General features: G+C 30.7%; 1 pseudogene across 1 annotated transcript in view; it reads right to left on the bottom strand.

Moving 5' to 3' along the window:
• Positions 1–299, bottom strand: part of LOC149556832 (large ribosomal RNA subunit accumulation protein YCED homolog 1, chloroplastic-like) — a 116,206-nt pseudogene extending 115,907 nt beyond the window's left edge. Inside the window, exon 1 of the transcript XR_016364578.1 lies at positions 54–299. The product of XR_016364578.1 is annotated as a large ribosomal RNA subunit accumulation protein YCED homolog 1, chloroplastic-like (transcript). The remainder of the gene's footprint in view (positions 1–53) is intronic.
• Between the last annotated feature and the right edge of the window lie 17,929 nt (positions 300–18,228).

Here is an 18,228-nt window from a genome sequence, read left to right as displayed (position 1 = left end):
ATCTCCTTTAGAATTGTCCTATGGTTTCCTAATAGAATTTTGAAAAAGTCAACCACACCCTCTATTTTATCATCAAAATCTAGATTTTGCTCTTGATCCCCCTCGTCCTCTTTCTCTAGCTCCCCATTCTTCATAGCATTCAGAATCTTCTCCTCTTGAAGCCTCAAATATTTTTGCTTCCTCTCCATTCTATGAGTAAGAGGTTCATCATCAGATGGGGTAGAAGCCCTAACATCATTGTGACCCTTGAAACCCTTTCCTTTACCACCACTCCTTTTCTTCTGGTAATCTCTCACCATTTCCTCCACAAAATCACTTTCATGATCAGAGTCACTACCTTTAATAATCTTCTTCTTCTTCTTCTAAGAGCTACACCTAGAACCTCTTTTTAGACTCTCGTTACCCCCCTTTTCATCATCTTGAGTATCTGAGTCATAACCTTTCTCCGAGAGACTACCCTCCATGTCATATTCAACTACCTTCAAGATGCCGCTGGGTTTCATAACCTTTTAGGATTTTAACACATTCATAACAAGAACTGTAAGGCCCTCATGATGCACATGTTCTCCATTCAGATCATTTTGAATTGCCTGGATGGAGATGCTCAGAGATTGCCTCAAATAAAAGGAGAAATTGATCCTCACATCATGCCTAAAGTGATTAGCTAACATAAAATTTACACATGACAGTTAAGAAAACCTTGATTAAAGGATTTCAAATACTATTTACAATGGTTTGAAAGTAGCAATAGATTTTGATTTGTCAAGTACAACTCACTTTGCATGTACAAATCTTAGTTTGACTTATAAGATGATTCATTGTCTAGCCTCCATCGTTATCTTAGTATCTAATTCACTTGGAAACCCTTCAAGAAATCAATCTCCTTTTCTTCCCAACTCTACCTTCTACTCATGTTCACTATTCAATAACATCATCAACTACTTCAAGTTTTCAACAACACTATATAACTCTCTAAAAGTTAGCCCTTGTACCTCCTTAAATAGGTTATTCTAATCTTTCTTCTACTTAAACATCACTCTAGATCTTAGGGTTTATGATTAGATCCACCATATTTAATGAATCTGACTGCCATCTTGTTTATCCTCTTCTTGCCTATAAACTTCTCTTGGAATCCATTCCTTAGGTCATTTACCTAATTTTCTTCTAGAATTATATGATCCAACTCATTGATTCTTATACTCAACATGATTTCCATATTCCAAGAAATCAAATTAGTAGACTAGAAATTATGAATGTTATAAACTATTAAAAAATTGATCCTTGGCCAACACTTTTTTCTAACACTCAGTCATCATAGGGTTACTTGGTCTCTACTAAATTTCTTCCTCAACACATAAACTATCACTCGATCAATATTGATGCTTAGTCAACACTAATTCTACTTGGTTGACACTAGCTTCACTTGACATATACTTAAAGTTTCTTAATCTTCTACTATGTTTCTCGGTCAAGCCTACGTATTTGATTTGTCTTTGATTTGTCTTTCCAAGCTTCAGTGTAACTATCTTCTCCACTTGCAACTTGATTCAAACAATCACTTTATCTTGTCAAAGTCCAACTAATCAAGTGTCTAGTTATAGTGCCCTCTTCATAAATCAACATTTCTTCAAGATACTTTTGTTATGAAGAACTTCTCAAATCCTCTTTATCAATCAAATAGATATGACACTCAAATTAGATAGAAAATTTCCTCACTAATGGGTTTGGTATTAATGACAACATAACAATTATTTCAATTGTAGTTTCCAACATCATTATCTCCATGAGCATATTGAGGTGGGCCTATGAGCTCCATGTTGTTGGGAGGTATTGCAACCTATACCACTTCTAGGGATTAGAGAATAAGGATCAATATCTTCCAGATGTAGGTTGTTTACTTATCTCTCCTTCTCTTGTCCCCTTGACTTCACTTTTGTACTTGAACTTTGGTGTGGATTCTTCTTGCTTTAATTTATTATTGTATCTTGATGGATAACCTAGATGTTTTACTTTCATCTATTTTATTCTTAATCAAGTGGGTGATTATTTGATATTCATGTATTTGGTACTCCCTAGGTGTAGTTAGGTTTCATTTTACTTCATAAATTGATGTGGACATGTTCCTTCTTTGGTTTTTTAGAGCATCTTACATGTTGCATGTTTTGGATATTGTGATCACTTATTTTAGGCTATATTTGATTCCTTGGTATGGTGTCAAAAGTAGTTTTTTTCCTACAATAGGTTTGTGTTCTCCTTGTTTTAGACTCATTGAGATATTTTCAACACTTTTCAAATAGATTCAATCATAGTTTGGATGCAAACATTATGGATTTTAGAATGAAGGCCATTTTTTTGGTGTGATGTCATTCATTTATCATACCCAATTGATTATTTTATCATGCTCAATATAATACTTTATTACACAAATGAGTTTTATTGTGCCCATTAGAATATTTCATCATATGATGTTTTGATAAAATTTTGCACCCTTTTTTAGCATCATATCATAAAAAAACCTATTTTAGTGCACATCTTAAGGAGTTTTATCATATGATATTCATTGTACTTCATCGTACCTTGGAAAGTAAGCATAATGTACTTTTTTTGAAGTATGTGATTTGGTTATTCAGATACCCAATTGAAATTTATAGCTTCCCAAGTAAAAATAGACTAATTATCGTACACTTTTGAACTAGTTAGAAAAGTTGTCATGATTCTTTTATGTTTTAGTTGAAAATGAACTTATATTTTTAATCATGTAGGAATTTTTGTTTGGGCATTAAATTGAATGTTGCATCCAATGTTAATATGGTTAATGGAATGAACCTTGAATGATTAATAACCTAGATAGAAATGTATGTGTTTTTTAAGTAATGAAACACTTGGGAATACTTGGTGTGGTTAAATTATTTCTCTTGTTACCATTATGATTAATGTATGTGTGTATTTATCCCTTAAGTAATAGAAAAATATGTAAGTGTATGTTATATCCTCACTTCCAAGGATTCCTAGGCAGTGAATTATAAGTATGAAACTAAATAGTTTTAGTTTTCTTTCAACCTTTTGTCAAATACTCTTACTCTCTAGTAGACAATACATATATTTTTATCTTACAAAAATATATATAGGACTTTGCATTTTATGCTTAGTTTATTTGTGTTTCGGTTTGATCTTTTCCTTTTTTTCTCTTTCCATACTTGTCAATTCAATCTTATATATACTTATATATAATTTCTTATGAATATATACATTTATATATTAGCTTGTCTTTGTATTTCAATTTTTTTCTTAAATATGTATCTATATATATATATATATATATATATATTCATCTATGGGTAAAAGCACAAACCTTTGTCACCCTTTGGGATATCTTGAGTGGTTATGGTCAAAATGGTTACAACCAAAACCATTTCAGTTGTAACCCTATCGGTTGTACATATGTGGTGCTTTCCTGGGGTGATGTGGTAGGCAAGGTTACAACTAAAACCCTTTTGGCTATAATGGTTTTGGCCAAAATAGTACAAGGTAATATATATACGTCGAAATCACTTTTGGGAGGCCAATTTCACTATTGCAATTTTCAAATTTTGGGGAACAAGTTAGGGTGTTTCAGTCGTAAGTGGTAGTGATTTTTTATTTATTATTGTTTCTATTTTGTTAAGTTGTTTTTAGTTATTACATGTTAGTATTAGTTAAATTAATTGTATTTTAAGTATTTTAGTAGTTAGTTAATTTTTTAATATAGTAAAATCATATGTTAGATAGAATACAAAGTATTTAAATTAAAAAATTAAATCTAAAGTCATTTTTAATTTAACCATAGGTATAGATTTTACATCTAGATAACTATAGTTTTTTAAAATTAAATATCTGCTTAATCATAGATATAGATTTTACATCAAACTTAGAAAACTCAAGTTCAGACCAAGATAGCTAAATTAATCACATTTCAGAAAACATTAACATAGTAAAGCTATATAGTTATTTATATGTATCAAACATTTTAAAGATATCTACAACATGTAGTGAAATATGAGGTAGAATTAAACCAGAATAACTTCTAGTTGTTCAAACTTGGAAACTTAAAATTTAACCAATTTTAAATTAAATAAATTAAATTAAATTTTACTTTCAATTTTATTTTTATGTACACCTATAAGTATGTTATATGTGTATATATGCATGTGCAAATCTAGATCTTTATCATATATACTTGTATCTTAGCTATGCATTTATAGACATTTCTTCTTTATATATTGTACATTATGGTATCTGGCACTAGTGGTGCACCTACATCCTCATGAGAGGGTAGCGTTTAGGGAGGGGGTCATAGTGTCAAGTTAGGTACAACATTTAGATCGACATCATCTACTAAGGAGAAAGAGCATTTATATAGAGATACTATTGCTAGGATATCTCATGCTATTGAGGTCCTAGATTCTACACTTTTTTATTCTACCACCCTCCCTAATAGGGAGAAGATTACTACTATGAGAGATGAGTTATATTGTATGATTTAGATGATTGAGTCATACAACCCATATGATGATATTAGTAATGAGACTTTTTACTCTTCTCTTTCTCACAGTGTCAGTGGCACTATGAAATATAGATAGATTGATACAAAGGTCTTCATTGCTATGGTGAAGAACATATTTCAATTTTATACAAATAGGTCTAGTGTTAGAGGTTATTCACCTATGAAGTGTATAGATCATCTTGTTGCACCATTTATATGTCCTTTGTAGTGCCTACCCCTAGGTCGCATTTTTGTTATCATTGTCAAACTCTTTTAGGGCTAGTTTTATGTTGATAGTTAGCAGCATTGTTTTGAGACTATCAGATATTGTGCTATGGATTCAGTTGATATGCGATGAGATTACTTAGAGTTTACATTTCATATATGCATGATGATTGTTACATTATTTCCAATTATTGAAGATGATTAGTTAGATGGTTTATTATTATATGTGTTTCTTATGGATACTTACCCCATACTTGCATGTTTATGGTGTGCATGTTTGCTCTTATGTATGGTGTGTCTGATGCGGTTAAGGAAGGGAGTCGTAGTCACCTGCTAGTCGGGATCTACAGGATGCACCACTTCCTTCCATTGCCTATTTAGTTTAGTATATATTGTGCTTGTACATTCATGGTTTTTATGTAGGTTTTAGGTACCGGCTATCGACTTCCCTGAATTGCCAGGATGAGCATACCCTATCGCATTATCTCAATGGTAAGAGAGGGGAGATAATTCTCAAGTCCAAATCCCAACCCTTTAAGCCATTTGTCCTAATTGGAAATTAGGACAAGTATTTGAGTTGAGTACCCTTCGAATACGTTGGATGACATAATTCGTGATATTAACCCTTTTGGTTTGATTTTGTAAGTGTTTTGCTATAGTGAGTTTTTCGTATTTTACTTTAGGAGTCTTTGGTGTATTTTCTATTAATTAAGCCTAATTAAAGGATTTAATTAATGGTTTAATTTAATGGAAAATTAATATGATATTTTAATATTTATTTTATTTAATTAATTAAAAAATTAATTAAATAAAATAATTAAATTTGAATATAAAAGTTATAATTTTAAAGTTGAAATATGATAATATTTATTTAAATAAATAAATATTTATCAATTAAGTTTTGAAAATAAATGTAAAAGTGAAAAATATATTAAAATTATTAAAAGATTATAGGTTGCACGATGTGTGCATGTGATTAAAATATAAATATATTAAGATAAAATTAGTGGAATTATTAAAGTTAGTGCATGAGATTTAAAAATAATAAATAAATTAAATTGGAAAGAGTAAAGTAAATATTATATTAATTAAGGTGCATTATTTTAATATTTGTTCACATAGGAGTTTGCAAATTCTTGGGAGTTGTCATGTAGACAACACAGAAGTTTGCACTCTAAGTATGCACAAGTTGTCTACACTTAGGAGTTTGCATATTATTTGAGCACATGGTGTCTATAACCTTATGACTCATCTAGAAGGTTGGAGTAGACTCATGCTTAGTTGTCATGTTTATCTCCTAATTCTTTCTAGACACATTTTAGATGCATCTTAGAGGTCTTTAAATAGAGGCTCTCCTAGTGTGTTTGGACAAGCTTCAAAGATTACATACATTTGAGAAGCTCATATGCTTCTACATGCTTATATGTTTCTACATGCTCCTATGCTTCTTCAAGCACTTTTAATCACGTGAGAGGTTTCAGTTGGCTTGGATCTTGGAGGAATTGTGAATGTTGTTGAAGGAAGGGAATTTCTATGGACTTCTAAGGGATGGCAAATTAGCATCAGTGTCCAGGTGCACTCGTGATAATCACATATTCTATTTGCACTCTTTCTCTTCCTGTCTTCATCGTGTCTGTTATATGTGTATGAATATTCTCTATGATTGAATCTGTAATTTGAAATTGGAATCTAGATATTTTATTTGGTTGAGAAGAAAACAATAGAAAAAAAACCTAGTTTCAATCTAGGAAGGAAACTAGATCTAAATTGGGCTTGGGTTCGAATTAGAATCCAATTGAGAAATAGATTTGAAAATGTTTTCAAAACTAATAGTCAAGACCTATTAGGTGGAATATTGAATAAAGTTAGAGATCAATTATTTTAAAAGAAAAATATTGTGTGTCTGTTCTCCGTAGAAATGTACCCATTCATATTTACAATTCTGCATACTTATGTACATATTCATATATGTATATGAATATGAATATATATATATATATATATATATGTATGTATGTATATATACATATATACATATATATATATATACATATATGTATATATGTATATATTATATGTATATATGTATATGTATATATGTATATATATATGTATATATGTATATGTATATATGTATATATATATATGTATGTATATATATATACATATATACATATACATATATACATATATATATATACATACATATATATATATACATACATATATATATATATACATACATATATATATATATATATATATACATACACACACATATATATATATATATACATATATATATATATATATATTCATTAAAAAGTCGAATATTAAAAAGTGCAATGAAGAAAATTATTTACAAAATCCAAATCGCGATTTGTAAAAAATGTTTGAAAATGTTATAAAATTTATACATGTTTGGGAGGGTGGGTGGTTTTACCCCACCCCATCTCTGCTTTGTTATTCACCACCGACGGTTCTTTGTACCCACTAACGCAAGTATTGCGACTGTCGTCGCAGGCCCTGCGTCAGAGGGTAGAGGCTGCATGGCCAAGGCACATAGCGCTGTTGTGATTTATCATCGCAGTGTGTATGAGTGTTGGGATTGATATTTGATTATTATATAGTCCGTAGTGTACTATGTACCATGGCAACTGTTGATATAAATAGGTTATGTGATATGTATGTTGCGAATTTGATTATGCATATATCGATTTTCATATTATATTAAGAGTTATATATATATATATATGTATGTATATGTATATGTAACATTAATGAAATTTTTATTTAAGTAATAAAATACATATAGTTGTATATTCAGAATTAATAAATTTATTAAAATGAGTTTAAATGTTATAATATTTAAGTCATCAATTATTTTTGGGGTTCTTGAAATTGTAAATGGATTGTCTGGAAAAGATAAATGATTTGAAAGTATTAAAAATAATTTGTGAGTTATTATTAATAAAGAAGAGATATTGAATTATTAATTTGAATATTGAGGGATTAAAAAATTGAGTCTAATAGTTGACTTTTAATATTAATTATTTAATGTATATTAAATGTTATTTAATATATATATTAAATAATTAAGAGATGGTAATTTACATTATGTAAAGATGTTTAATGATGATTATTTAAATTAAGAGAATTTAATGATATGGGATTAAGATCTAATTGACAAGGAATCATTGTTACATTATAACAACATTGCTATGATTTGAATACGTTATGTATTATTATTGATATACCTTAATGGTGTTAAGAGTTAGTTAAATATTAACTAAAGAAGTTTATGGAAGGTTCTCTAGATCAAGTAATAATAGTTTTGATGAGTTTATTATTTATTAATGTTTGTTGGGTCTAACAAACTATTAATAAATAATAGTATAAATGGTTTAAATAGTTATCAATAAATCCGATTAGTGTTAATCTAGTAGAGATTATTTAATGATTGAAGTTTTGTAAAAGATATTAATTTTTGGATTTGGAGTATAGTTGATTTTTAATTGATATTCGTTGAGTTGATAATATAACTATGATATTAATAATGAAGTTGTGCAATAGAGTCTTAATTGAAATGATTATCAGTAATATGGGTTTGTTAAGGAAATGTTAGTATTCTTTGAAAGAATGATGAATGTGGTCATTATATAGATTTATTAATAAGATATAATTTGTTATTTATATTAGAGAATTGGATTATGGTTGGCCTTTAACTTACAAATTGTGACTAGTTATTAATTGGGTCATTGATTTGGATTTGTAATTATTAATTAATTTGATTAATTAGAGTTAATTTAATTTAATTAATAATTAAGTTTTAGAATAAAGTTTTTTAATGGATATGCTAATATCGATCCTTCTAGCAAAGATGTGAATTATCTACATCAAAGTTGATAAGTCTTATTCTAATGACTTGAATAAAAACCTTAGATATTTTAATGGTGAGACTTAGTAATATTTAATTGAGAACTATTAGAATGTTAAAAAGGTCATGGATTTTGTATCTATGTTAATTGATTGATTTAACTGATCATTTTAATAAAGTTATAATCTTCTTATTCAAAGATTGATAACTGGCTCTCTTATAATATAACGAATAATGATCCTTGATTTATGTTGAAAGTTGAAGTAACACTAAAGAAGAGTTAATCAATTAGAATATAGATCTTAGATAAATAAAGAGAACAATTTAATTAAAGGTCAATGATGATCAGTTTAATGAGTAAAGTATTTACCCTTAAGTTATTCTTAGAATATTATTTTAAATAATGGAAAGAATAATGCTATCAAGGAAACAAACGGGTTGACTTGTAGGTCAAATGATAAATCCTATACACTTGAAGTATACTGGTAAACAAAAACTGAAACTCCACACATTATTCAGCTATGTGATTTTAGTAAACCAAACATGTGTCTGCATTGTGTTTTCTCTATGCTTCTTGTTTTGGGTTGACTAGTGTTGACTAGCCTTAGGTTGTTACCAGAGGCTCGGGAGTTATGAGATGTGATGGCATGTTGATCTTATTTGGTCTCAATCTTTCTAAACCCAACCATGGTTATGTGATGGTATGCTCTATGAGATGTTTGTATTTACTGATTGTTATTGCTCATGAGTGGAGCTGAGATGTATTTGTATGAGACACTTGAACTAATCATTTTTTAGTCATCGATCAGTTATCCTTGGATTACTTTCTAGTCGCCATGATGAGACTGAAGTGTTGATTTATTTCTTGATGATGTCATGTTGTGACATGTTTGACTTGACCATTTTGGAGTCTTTGATCAATATGTTCTTGAGATATATTTTGGTTATTGAGAACCAATGGATACTTTTGATTATCAATGATACCTTCAGTTTCCAATAGAGAACTGTTGTGGTCATGATTATTTATGGATGCTTTTCAGTTGCTCATGGATATTTGATTTTTTTTATCATGGAGATTTGATGCTTTTATTGTGGATATTTGATGATTCTTATTGTTGATTATCTTTTGGTATTTCTTTCTAGTCCCTCGTATAGGACTGGGGTGATTTTATGATTCCATGAGCTTAGGGTAGGTTATCTACTTGTAGTGTCGCGAAGTGGCTTGCAATGGGGGCCAAGGCCCTAAGTGGTTGCCAGGGTAACTCATTGTAAGTTTTGTTAATAAGTGATAACATTTACACTAAAAGGGGATTAAATGAACCTAAAAAGATAATTTTTTTGTTCTCGCCCATGCCTTGAGTGGTTGTACAGACTAGGATGGGAGTAGAGAGAATGCTCAATTGTGACCTTGCATTCCATAGTATGCCTTGTCAGTATGAGAGGATACTAGTGGCCGCATGAGGATCAGTAGGGACCCATGGAGTTTAGTTAATTGCCAGGGTAACTTCTACATGATATATGTGATGACACTTTTCTACTTGCATAGTAGGTTTCCTACATGTCATCGTGTGCCTCTGGGACTATATGTCAATTTTGTGAGGAACCTTTGAGTTAGTATACTTATAGGATTCCTGGACATAGAGAGTATTATGCTATGTGATTTTGATAGCCTATTTGGGACTTGAGATTATCTCCTTAGCACGGTGGGAGTGGACCATTTAGGTTCCACATGGTTGGGTGGTAGTGTTTTTCCACTCTTATCATTTGAGATCCATTTGAGACATCATGGATGATGCATTATTTATGATGGTGGATATGTATCCTTTCATTGATGATTAGCATATGTTATATGATGTTATCTTATGCTTTTATTTGCATGTCAGATTACTTTTTGTATATGATGCAGTATGTTTAGGTGTGACATTCCTACTATGTTAATACCGATGATCTCTTCGGTGATTTGGAATGTTACACAAAGAGGGATGGCTAGGATCCACGATGGTCTAATGATGCTATTTATGGTTGGGAGGAACTGTGCACTTAGTTATTTATGTTTGTGATATATGGTTGTCTTTTATGATGGATGTTTATATACTTATGATGATGATGTATCATGTATGACATGTGGTTTCATTTACTTTAATTGCATCATGGATTAATATTAGATGATAATGTACTTTATTTACATGGATGTTTATTCTTTTAAGCCTTTCATACCCTGTGACATGTGCAGTGGATGATTGAGCATTCAAAAATGTAATTTAAGAACGTTGGATGTATCCTTGTTATTTCATAAGGATGTGATGTTAGATGAATAGTTATTATTAGATGTGATTCAACATTAAGGGGTCCTTGAAGAATGTAACTTGTTATGTTTACTTACATTTGGAATGTTGATAATTCTTCCATTACCATGTATAAGTTATGAATGGTTTTACTTTCATATTTTTTAAAAAAAAAATTGTTGGGAAAACTTAGTGAAATTTTATATTAATTCTTTGGATCCCTTGGTGGGGCATTACATCCTTACTGGTTAGTTGCACATCATAGGTGGCCACAAAAGGATGGGTTTCCTCTCTATTTCTACAAATAATTGTTTACAAAATTTTATTTACATCATGATGTAGATTATATAGATTTTTTAGGTAATGTTGGATAGGGCCTCGATAGATTGTCAGAGAGATTTAGATTTGTAAACACCCTTGTACCTATTAACAAATGAGCAATGGTGGGTCCAAATCTTTTGGTCATGTTGAGAGCTCCATGGATGGATGTTATGGGTATGACTGCTCCAAATGATATAGTTAGGACTCAAATCTATTCTAGAATTACCATAGTTGCAACAAAATTATAGGAGATGTCTTCATATTGATATGGAAAATATATGTTATGATCTCATGGTACCATTTTGATAGTTTCATCCTCCAGCACAGGAGTTGATGATGTGTGTGGGATAGAAGATATACCATCTCCACTAGAGGTTTCTGCTATATAAGATGTGGTTGTGTTTCATCATTTGGCACTCTATTTAGCATCTAATCATCTTGGTTCATATTAGGCATTATTGATAGTCACAAGAATTTCTCTTAGTGACATTTGTGGAAAAAACAGTCATATTGTCTCATGTATAGTATGATCACTAGGTTCACAGAGACATGAACATATTCCTACACCTTCTACAACACCTACTTCTACACAGGGCCCTACAACACCCGCCTCCACCAACTCAAGATCTTATAGCACCTCTTATAGCATTTCCCCATACTAGGTCCCCATAGTATGCTAGCGTCTACTTACCACTATTCTTTCAGATGAGACGGTTGACTTGGATCGGGTTATTTTATCACTACACAGTTCATATATCAGTTAGATCAATAGAGCATTGCATGATGCTATGGTAAATTTATTTATATGTTTAAATTTATAACTTTACACATACTTGAGCTTAAATACATGTACCTAGAGACATACATATATTCTTGATTCATTCTAACTTGTGTACATGCATGTGTGCTATAGGGTCTTAGTGACAGTATATTGCATTATGATGATCTTTAGACCTTGATAGATCCCACATGGCATGAGTCATAGGTATGTTACAATTTATATGCATTTGATATATACATTTGATATAATGTGTGTACATAATTTAATAACTTTAGATTTAAAATAATTTTCTTTTATTTGACATAGGGTTCAAACCCATATCATAGATCCTTTTGAGGTAATAGATCACAAGGGGGATGTGGTTGATCTATAGGTATATGTAGTAAGACTATTTTATTTTAGATGTATATTTCATTGATCTTGAGACATTTTATATGTGTGTGTTATTTAGATACATTTAATATGGAGACTTTGATGTTTTTAAATCTTATTTGGATACATTTGATATGAAGACCTCGATTTTTATTTATTTATTTTTAATGTTATTTGGATACATTTGATATGGAGACTTTGATGTTTTTATGTTATTTGGATACATTTGATAAGGAGATCTCAATTTTTTTTTAATGTTATTTGGATACATTTGAGATCTCCTTATCAAATGTGTTATTTTGTAGATGTACATGTTATATTCATAGATGTGTTATTTTGTAGATGTACATGTTATATTCATGTTTATGTTCACATGTTACACATGTTAATGTTGAATGTATGTATGTTTGCAATATTCATATTTTTATTTTATATATGTGTTATTTTGTAGATGTAGATATTATGTTCATGTCTATTTTCACACGTTACACATGTTCATGCTGAATGTATGTATGTTTTAATCTAAGTTTAATTAACTATAAAATGACATGTCTTAAGGGGAGGTCCTAAGGGGATGTCTTAAGGGGTTGTCTTAAGGGGACATCCTAAGAGGCTTTCTTAAGTGGAGGTCCTAAGGGGAGGTCCTAAGAGGATGTCTTAAGGGAAGACCCTAAGAGGTTGTCCTAGTAAAGCTTCTAGTAGAGAATACATGTAAACATTGCTTCTAGTAAAGAATACATGTAAACATAAATAATGTACATGAAATAATAGACAAGAAAATTTAATCACTAAATGGTCCTAAGAGGTTGTCTTAAGGGAGGTCCTAAGGGGAGGTCCTAATGGGATGTCTTACTGGGTTGTCTTAAGGGGAGGTCCTTAAGGGAGGTCCTAATGATATGTCTTAAGGGGTTGTCTTAAGGGGAGGTCCTAAGTGGATGTCCTAAGGGGTTGTCTTAAGGGGAGGTCCTAAGAGGTTGTCTTAAGGGGAGGTCTTAAGGGGAGGTCCTAAGGGGATGTCTTAAGGGGATGTCTTAAGGAGACATCCTAAGAGGTTGTCCTAGTAGAGCATACATAAAACAAAAACTATTAAAGTATAAATAACATCTTCTAGAATACATATATACATCAAACCATACACAAAATAAAAATAAAAATACATGAAAAATTTAACATATATCCAAGATCCATGATCCAATGTATACAAATTTATAAAACATCTATCCAAAATCATGTAAACAGTAAATATGAAAGCATGAGAACTGTACAAAAAATAAGTACAAATAGATGAACTAGAGCTCCACAAATATTGTATTGTTAGGATCCTCTATATTTTTTATTATCTCTAGAATATTTTCATGTTCTTCAATAGATAGTTTCAAATTTTGATTAATGTGATATCATCTTCTTTGTATTGCTTTAAATTGCAACTTTGTCACTATAACATGGTTACTATAATGTAAAAAAAATTCTCTAGGCATGTATTCAATAAATTCAATACCACTATCATTTATCCTTATTTTTTGATAATATGTTCCTTCAACAACAACTAATCCAATTGGATGTGACTATCCATCAACATCTATATTTCCTTCTAGCAACTTGTGTTTTTTTTTTGTGCATCTTAGAAGATAACTATCTACATTTTTTGGGGGAGGTGATGAAGATAAAGATAATTTAATTGATGGTCCTACCATTATGAGTGAGGAGGAAAACATGGGGAAGGCTTCCACTCCTGCAAAGGAGACTAAGCAACAAGATAAGGAGGCCCATAGTCAACATGACCCTGTGGAGACTGGAGAGGAGGAGTCATTGGATGGGGAGGAACAAATTCATAAAGTTGGGTCCCTACCACATACCACTGTTGAAGATGTGGGTGACTCCCTAGAGAGGGAAACCAAGCTCTCCTTCCTACATTCTACCAAACTTAAAGCTGATTCTTTCCTCCAAGTCAATTCTTGGATCTATAATGAAATAATGGGGTTGAAGAAGAAAGTGGAAACCTTGCAACATAACTAGGAGGCTAACCAGGCTATTATCAAACACTTGGAGCAAAAAATGGGAGACATCCCAAAAAAACTTAAGGATTATGAGCAGAATCTTAGAATGCTTATCAAGGAAAGTGGAACAAAAATGGAGCAGGTAACTTCAAGCATCTCTGTTGAGGTGGTGAGCCTGAGAAAAAGAGAAAATGAAGGAACCATATCTTTGGAGGGCCCTAGCAAGAGGACAAGACAGAGTTCGAGGAAGAAAGCTTTGATTGATGCTGCTTTCTTCGACTGCTAACTCCATCCAGGATACAACTAAGATTGGTAAGGAGGCAGTTAAGATGATCACGAAATTGCAATAGTTTCTTTGGGTCTATTTTTCTAGTTGGGTTCCTGTTTAGGTCCTTTTTGCTGGTTTTTACATCTGGTTCCTATGTTTCATCTCGTTTTTTGGTTTTTAGTTTTAAATTGTATTGGAGGTTTCAGGTCCTTGTAAAACTTGGGTACTTTATTTGGACTATGTATGTGGTTTCAGGTCCTTGTAAAACCTGGTTTTGGTACTGCTTCTATTAGGCTTAAGGACTCTTTTCCTAATGGCTATATTTCTTTTTCCTTTTTGAGGATGTGAAAGGGTTTCAGGGTCCCTTCAAAACCTATTTTTACCGTAATCTAAAACTATCTACATTTTCTGCATTATCTGTTGAGGCTTAGACATCAAAAATATATCTTGCATGCACATAAAATTAGACATGTTTATAAAGTCAAAAATTAAATATATGACTTTATATTAATGAACATACATACATATATGCATTTACCACAAGCCTACCATAACTAAATCAAAAACACATTCATAATTAGTTGAATATATAGGATCATGAATGCCAATGTTAGTGTCTTCAAAAGGAGGCTTTATGACTATGTCCTTCAAATCTCAATGTGAAACATATCCATTCACAATATTTTCACATACATTCATTGGATTGTCCCTAATGTAGTCATCACAAAGAAAATAATTTCTCTCTTACTTTAATCACTAGAGGTTTATGGTGTCCTGTAGTCACCACTTGATGTAAACTTTGAATACCATAAATTATTTGGCAATTGTAAGGATTAGATTGATCTATATCTATTACAAATATAGAAAATTATAATCACATTTCAAAATAAATATAATTGAAAACTTGAATTTTAAGAATATATACATACATACATGCATATGTTATCTTTCACTTCCCAAAATAATGCTTATTATATTCAACATCTCAAGTAGTAAAATGATATTTGCACCATTCAATAATTTCATTCGTACTTTCTATCCTATTACCTAAATGTGCAACATGCATATATATAATTTAAAATACACACACACACACACACACACACTATATATATATATATATATAATTTTATTTTTTCTAGAGAGAAACTATATATGTTATAAGTATCAAGAACACACTAAATGTATATGTACCTGCATGTTCATGTTGTCAAAGTGCACAGTTTATACATGTTCTTGCTCAATCATGCTACCCTTTTCCATGTCCACTTTCAAAGAAGTTCTACAAAAGCCTAACATTGCTTCTAGTATGTTGCATGGATAACCAATTAAATGCTTTTGCAGATTTAAATTATCTTGTGAATATGAAATGAGATTAAAAACAATTATATACATCAAATTGAAATATGTGTACAAATCAATATAAGTTTTAAATAAAGTTAAATAAAAATGTACACATGTACACTAACCTGCACAAGCTCTAAAAAATTTATTCCATAATTTCTAAGACCACCAGAGAACATTGCAAAATAATGAGTGACATAACTCCTATCATGAACTCTATCATCACTAATATAGAAATGAACCTCCTTAATAATAATGCATTTATTTTCGTCTAAACTTTCTATCTCATCCATCTCAAATTATGCATGTCTATAAGTTATTTGGATGAATATTGCATCTTGTTCAAAATGATAATGTTGCCCTTGAAGATCTATATGAGGTGAAAATCTATAGTTCTCATAGAAATCTATAACTGAAATAATACAACTAGGTGGAAAATATTTTTTTGAATCAGGAAAATGTTTAGCTTGACATTGTGCACCATGCCAATGTTGGATATGTGGATATATCAATGGGTGAAGCTTGGTCATAAACTCATCATACCACAATTCACTCTCCTTCAATACATTTTTTAAAGATTCAACTCTTGTCTTATTTTGGTATGTTTCATATTCATATCTCATCTATAAAGTTGTTGTTGATTCATTAATAATCTCAATTTGTAGTGGAAATTTAAATAAATCTCCACAATCTGCACATTGATGTTTCATGCATTGCACTTTGAATTCATCTGAATCTTCTAAGTTATCACATAATATAGACTACAAAAATTGTGTCGTACTGCTAGGGATGACCAAATTTGGATCAAGTACTACCATAACTTTTTTATATGATTTCAAGTGTAGACCAAATTTAACATGGTTTTGATAGTAACAAGTTTCATGTATCCTATTCATGCATACGAAGGAAGGACGTAGGCTCTCAAACATTCTTTGACATATTTTCACATGTGATAATTCTTGCTTGAATGTTTGAAATAACTCACTTGTGTTATATCTATAAAATGTTTTGGATGTTCAATTTTTGCCCCTATCTCTTGATCTTTAATTTTCATAGTATGACATCTATTGGAAGAAAAACAAGAGGATGTGGTCCAAAATTCAATAACCTATCTTTTTATATCTTTAGGAATTCTATATTTTTGAAGAACTATGCAAATATTCACCCAATTATTCTCAATGTTTTTATCTAGCATATTTCTCCTCCCAATGCATCTTTGAATGGTTCTTATAGATATATGTAGTAAATAAAAAATTAGACATGCTTGTTTTCTATGTGTCAACTTTCTACTAGATATAATAGTCATCAATGCTTTATGTGCAGTGCTCAAATCACCTCCTTGAGTTGTGTGCTTATGCAAATTCTCAACTATTATTTTATTAACATTATGTGCATGGTTTTTCCTATTATCAACACCCAATAGCTCTAGAACAAGCCTCATATCTTTTCTCCTAAATAACTTGACAAATAATTATGCCTTTCCAAATATACTATTATTTTTGAAATATTCATCCCACATGTTTTTGAAATGCTTTTTAATAGTGTTCACTTTTACCATATGTTTAGATGGAATTTGACTAAAAAGTTGATCCTCATCCAAATCCATCAAAATTACTATGCGTAGTAATTTGTTTCTATCTTTAGAACTACCAATGTGTTCATCTTCTAAAATCTCATCCTCTTCTTGAATCTCGTCCTCTTCATGAATCTCATCTTCTTCATGAACTTCATTAGGCTAGTTTTGATTATGTTTTGTATGACCTTTCATTTTGTCATCTCTTATTATATTTCCTTGATCTAGCCTTTTTATTACACATTGAATAGTTTGATATACAAAAACATATTTTAGCTTAGATTCCACTAGAAATTTAATTCAATGCTTCAATATAGAGTATACAACTAACTAGGTGAAGAAAACATACCTTATTGGTGATCCTTTATAGTTGTCATTAAACTCCAAAAAACAATTAATAATCATGACTTCAAAAAGTATTTATTTCTGAAAATGCTCCTTTTATTTGGCAATTTACTTTATTTATTATAAAATAAAATAAAAATAATTTATCTTACATACGAAACCACCAATGTGACCACTAGCAATTTTTTTGGGTTGACAAGGATTATGACAGAAACAATTATGGCCGAAAGGGTTTTGGTTGTACTTGTCTATGTGACATCCTAAGTGGTAGCCACCCAAGCAAAAAATGCAATTTCTCCAAACTTTTCACTTTTAAGG

The sequence above is a fragment of the Cupressus sempervirens genome, chromosome 5 (genome assembly GCF_028749045.1).
Source record: "Cupressus sempervirens isolate cs-2001-9-10 chromosome 5, ASM2874904v1, whole genome shotgun sequence".
Classification (NCBI taxonomy): domain Eukaryota; kingdom Viridiplantae; phylum Streptophyta; class Pinopsida; order Cupressales; family Cupressaceae; genus Cupressus; species Cupressus sempervirens.
This window is presented reverse-complemented; position numbering and strand designations above follow the sequence as displayed.